This window comes from Bos grunniens, chromosome 7, assembly GCF_055505025.1.
Source record: "Bos grunniens cultivar Pamir isolate PY7600 chromosome 7, Bosgru_T2T1.0, whole genome shotgun sequence".
NCBI classification, from domain to species: domain Eukaryota; kingdom Metazoa; phylum Chordata; class Mammalia; order Artiodactyla; family Bovidae; genus Bos; species Bos grunniens.
The window spans coordinates 65181485-65187484 of NC_141171.1; positions in this window are offsets into that span (position 1 = coordinate 65181485).

A 6000-nucleotide genomic window follows, 5' to 3' on the forward strand; every position below is an offset into this window, starting at 1 on the left:
CAATCTCCAAATTATATCCCCATTCATTTTAATCTTTAAAGGAAGAGGGGGATTCTGAGACCAATCAGTACTACAGAATAAGTCATGCCTATTCTACGACCTCACATGCTTTAGGGCACAGTGCCATAGACTCCTGAGGATGCCCTGGTGCCAGCTGGAAACTCAGAATATCAAACAAGCCAATCAAAAATTATTCATGAACGGCTCTTCTGACATCTTTTCCATGAGCAATTGCATAGTTTTCTGAAACTGCCAGCCCCCCCAGGCTGGTGACCTCAGGCACAAACTCCTCTTCAGGAGTCCACACCCAGCTATGGGCAACCTGACTGCACTTGCTGCAGAAGCAAACTCCTGGCTTCAAACCTGTTTATTTCTCAAAATACCTTTCTTCTTCCAAAAAGGTGTCCAGAATTATTTCATGCACTTATTTATTTGGGAGTGATTTAGAAGTGGAAATACATAATTCCTTCTCTCATTTTTTAATCAAGAGTTTGATTTTAAGACATCAAGTTGGTGAACTGAGCAATAAAACCATGCCTAAGAGTGGAGAAATAGTATTCTATTAACGAGTGCCTTCAAATTAATCTGAGAATATTTCCAACATGAAAATGTACCTCTTAACACCCTTATCTTTTTGGGCTCGTGCACCTGCCTGTGGAAGAAATTTACACTTGCAAATTCTAAGCTCTAACAGAGTAGTATTTCTGCTTCAACCAAGCTTCAAGCTGTTCTTAAAAAAGAAAGGAAATACTTTGTTGTATTTGGCATTGAGATTTGTTCGGTGTAAGGAGGTGGTATTCGAAGGGATGAAAGAAGAAGGCATATTTAAGGACCAGCATAAAAACCTGGAAGGATTGATTGTTCAGCGGATTTCAGAACAGATCCCATGGGAAGAAAGACTTTTCTATTTCTGTACATTTAGTTGGTTATTATTGTTTTGTTTGGTAGGGCTGAGTTGGGGTTTGACCAAAGAAGTTTGCTGGTTCCCTCCAGGTTTAAGTAGAGAAACAAATAAGAACTACAGGACAATTACAGATGTTTGTTAAGGATGTACCATATGTCGGCACTGTGTTAAACTCTCTAATTTGTATTGATGTTATTTCATTTAGCTTTAATCCTCTAAGCAACCCAGGAGCAAAGTCCTATTATTTCCATTATTTTACAAATGATGAAAATGAGAGATGGATAGAATAAAAAACTTACCCAAGGTCACACAGAGAGTAAGTGGAAGAACTGGGACATTCTAAGCCCAGAGGCTGCCCTCCCAGTCGCTGTGTAATATGCCATGTGGAAAAGTCCCCTAGGCCCCAGAAGCTACAGTCCTAACAAAGATCACCTTTGCCAGCCCTGGAAAGGAGCTTTTGGGCTCCAGGGTGAGTATGCCTGCTCTGTTATTCCTTATTCCTCCAAGGACCCCACAAAATCAGGATCCTTTATGGCTCAAAGAGATCTGAAAAATAACCTACCCCCCTTCCCCATTCCATTTTACCATAAGGTCACTGAGGTCCAGAAAATCAAAAATAGCCTATCCAAGGTCAAAAATAGTCATGTACAAATGTGAGAATTAGACCATATAGAAAGCTGAGCACTGAAGAACTGATGCTTTCAGACTATGGTGCTGGAGAAGACCCTTGAGAGTCCCTTGGACTGCAGGGAGATCAAACCAGTCAATCCTAAAGGAAATCAACCCTGAATATTAATTAGAAGGACTGATGCTGAAGCTGAAGCTCCAATACTTCCAATGCAAAGAGCCAACTCATTGGAAGAAACTGTGATGCTGGGAAAGATTGAAGACAAAAGGAGAAGGGTGTAGAAGAGTATGAGATGGTTAGATAGCATCACCGACTCAATGGACATGAATTTGAGCAAACTCTGGGAGAGACAGTGGAGAACAGACAAGCCTGGCGTGCTACAGTCCAGGGGGTTGCAAAAAGTTGGACATGACTTAGCAACTGAACAAGGTCAAAAGCAAGAGCAATGCCTTCAGGACCATCCTTTCCTCACTGCCACGGCTCTTCTGCCACCTCCACCATCCTCTCTCACCTGGGACTGCCAATCACAGCACATCTTTGTTCAATGGTACTTCTCCTACACCCACCTTGCTCAGCAAATGATCCGTCCAGCATCCTAACACCACAGGGTTCAGCTAATTGAACCCTGTTAAGTTGAAAAACTGAAATAATCCTTCCTAGAGTATCAGAGTAGGAAAGCCTCAAACACATAATCTTATCCATTCCCCTCATTTAAAGATGAGAAACAGTGTCCTATTGAAGAGAAGGAACCTCACAGTGTCCATGAACCTTAAGGAGTGTGCAGACTTGCAGTATAGGAAAAAGATGACTTTGAAACTCTTCTTATATTCATTTTTTTATGTTTAAACAGAGAAGGAAATTAAGCTTCGCTTTGTTACTACGTAATGTGCAAGCTGGCACTGGTTCCCTTTGTCTGAGGTCAAGAGGTCACTTATTATTGAAAGTATGTGATGGATCCAGAAAGAAGGATGGAATTACACAACCCAGAAGAATCAAAAGCAGGACCCCTCTTGCTTTCTCAGTCTTAGAGTATTACAGAGTATTGAAATTTGCATGCTTCAAAATGTCACTAAGATTGATAATTTGTAAAAGAAATGACTGCCAAATAATGGAATATTTATACAACTTTGTAATGAGGTAGGAAGTAATCATGAAAATCTTAAGTGCCCCACTGAGATAAGCTGATTATTTTATGGGAAAATATTTTAGAGTTGTTGAAATTAAATCTAAGCTACTCATTTTTTTTATTTAAAAAATTAAAAACTTCCAAGTTTGCTTTAAAAACAACAAAAACTTTTGTTATGGAGAGATCATTTTGAAAACAGATGTCGGAAATTTTTCTCCACTGTATTTTCTAAAATGAATAAATAAAGTAGAATAAAAATTACTTCCTAACCTGTTCAAAACTCTTTCAAATGAAGAGTTTCCGTGGTTTCACCACAGCTTTCAAAATAAACCAATTAACTGACATCTAAGGAGATAGACGTCTATTAGCTGAATTTCAACCAAAATCTTTACATAAAGTAGTGGATAGAAATTTTAAATGAACATCATGATTTGCAAAGTACATCCAATTATACTCTTCTTCTATTTGGATCAATACATCTCTGGCAGTATCTTTTTGATTTTGATTGTCAGTGAAAGTCAAGTATCAAAATGAATTGAACTTGGACAAGAATTCATAAATATTAAAGTTTGAAACCAAATTTTAAAAAAAGCATAGTGAAACATATTCAACCACATTGACCTCCCTAAAATATTAATAATACATAACTATGCTATATGCTGTATGAATAAAAATATTTAACTGAAAGCAAAGTGGATTTTATTTTTAAATGCTTTATTTCCACTCATATTTTTAAAGTTTCTATGTATTGCATGTTTTATAATGTACCAAATACCTAGTACAGTAGAGTTTGAATATAATTTTAAAGTAAATGTAATAGCAATTTACTGAGAAGCGAACTGACCCAAAAAGTTTGGAGGTTTCTGGTCTTAAAACTCACAGCTAGAGGCTTAGAAACCCAGGGCCCAGGGGCACTCCTGGCCTCCAGTTCTTCTTGCTAGAGTCAGAGCAGCTCAGATTCAGGTGCCAAGTTCTTGCTATGGCAGCAGACAGATAAGAACAACTAAGACTTGTGAGCTCCCTGAGTCCAGAGAAAACCCCAAGAGTCACCCTCCAGCCCTATCTCAAGTCTAACAGGCTATAGGCTATTTGAAAAGCTTCACAGAGTTTGAATTTTGTGCCAAGCTGGTATCCAGTGATGTTAATCCTCTCCTTGAAAATCTTCAAAATTTTCCCCTTGTCCAAAGTTTATTCACTTTCCACTGGGTTTTCCTTATAAAATATGGAATAAATTTTAAGGAAATTGATTCAAGACTTTGAGGTACCTTAACCCAATGGAAGTATTGTTGTTGTTTTAGCCACTAAGCCATGTCCAACTCTTTTGCATCTCCATGGACTGTAGCCCACCAGGCCCCTCTGTCCATGGGATTTCTCAGGCAATACTGGAATGGGTTGCCATTTCCCTCTCCAGGGCATCCTCCCAAGCTAGGGATCGAACCCATGTCTCCTGCATTGGCAGGTGGATTCTTTACCACTGAGCCAATAGGGAAGCTCAGTGGAAGTATAGGTAACCATTAAAATAATTAGGGAGATATATAATTATTGATATGATGTAGAATTAAATCCATGATATAGCATAAATCAGAAAAGCATGTGTACAGGATAAGTACAAAACATACACTAAGAATAGCTCCCCTCCACACACACACACACACACACACACAGTTCTAGCTATTGTTATCTCTGAGTGATGGGTTTAGTTTTCTTATTGCTCATCTGTATTTTTTTTTCTATTACAAATTTGCATCACTTGTGTAAATAAATAAAGTTGCTTTTTATAACTGAACTGATCCAAATAGACATTTCCACTGCACAGTCCCTAGTCAGGGTTTTACTTGCAACAATGAGATTGGAAGCAATGTCCCCTTACCATAGGAGAGTAGTTTTGTCTTAAAAGCCCTTCTTAGTCCATATCTCTTCAGCCTTTACAACACAGTGATATTCTTAAAGCATCATCTGAAATGATCTCTCCCCTGCTCAAAACTTTTTCTAAGCCTATCCACTAGTTCAGGAAAAAATGTCCAAAATCATTTGTATGACCTTCAGAACGTTTGTAAATAGGCCTCATCCTACCATCACAGCTCCATTTCCTTCTGCTTCTCACCGCCATGCATATTCTAGCCAATCTGTCCCCAAATTCACCACACACTTTCCTCCTTTTTGTATGTTTTCCTCTTTAGAAGGCCCGTTCTGTATATTCTTCTTTCTAAATTCCTGTCAGTTCTTGAAAACACAGATCAAATGTTTCTCTACTGAGAAATCATGACATAGGCATTTTATACTCCTTATCCTCATGGGCCATTCTCTCATTTTTCTAACACATTTTTCTGAGAGGAGAGTAAAACTCTCAAAGGCCTTGTTTATTCAATTATGAATTTCCAAAAACAAGCACAATTCCTGGCACAAAGGAGGTACTCAATAATTAGTAGCTCTTTTAAGTAAAGAAAGACACTCCCTACACGAAACATAGAGAAGAAAAATTGGATGAAGGTAATCTTCCTAGCAGATAAGGCAATGGCACCCCACTCCAGTATTCTTGCTGGAAAATCCCATAGACGGAGGAGCCTGGTGAGCTGCAATCCCTGGGGTCTCTAAGAGTCAGACACGACTGAGCGACTTCACTTTTCACTTTCATGCATTGAAGAAGGAAATGGCAACCCACTCCAGTGTTCTTGCTTGGAGAATCCCAGGGATGGGGGAGCCTGGTGTCTGCCGTCTATGAGGTCGCACAGAGTCGAACATGACCAAAGCAACTTAGCAGCAGCAGCAGCAATCTTCCTAGACCTGGCCAGATTTGATACTGGAAACAAAATGTGACAAGACAGACCAAAGAAGGAAAAAGAAATATCCGGCAGCTGCTATGTTTGAGCCATCCCATCCAATCAAGGTACTTAAAAGTATCAACTTCTCCAATGGCTTCTACCCTCTGGTGACAGTCAGGAACTGGATTTTTTCATGGAAGTTTTAAGTCATGACTTGATGGAAGCTTCCTATGGCCCTGAAACTGACTCTCATCTATCCATTTCTCTGAACTTATCCCATAAGGAATTACTTATATGCAGAGTACATCATGAGAAATGCTGGGCTGGAAGAAGCACAAGCTGGAATCAAGATTGCCGGGAGAAATCTCAATAACCTCAGATATGCAGATGACACCACCCTTATGGCAGAAAGTGAAGAGGAACTAAAAAGCCTCTTGATAAAAGTGAAAGTGGAGAGTGAAAAAGTTGGCTTAAAGCTCAACATTCAGAAAACAAAGATCATGGCATCCGGTCCCATCACTTCATGGGAAATAGATGGGGAAACAGTGGAAACAGTGTCAGACTTTATTTTTTGGGGCTC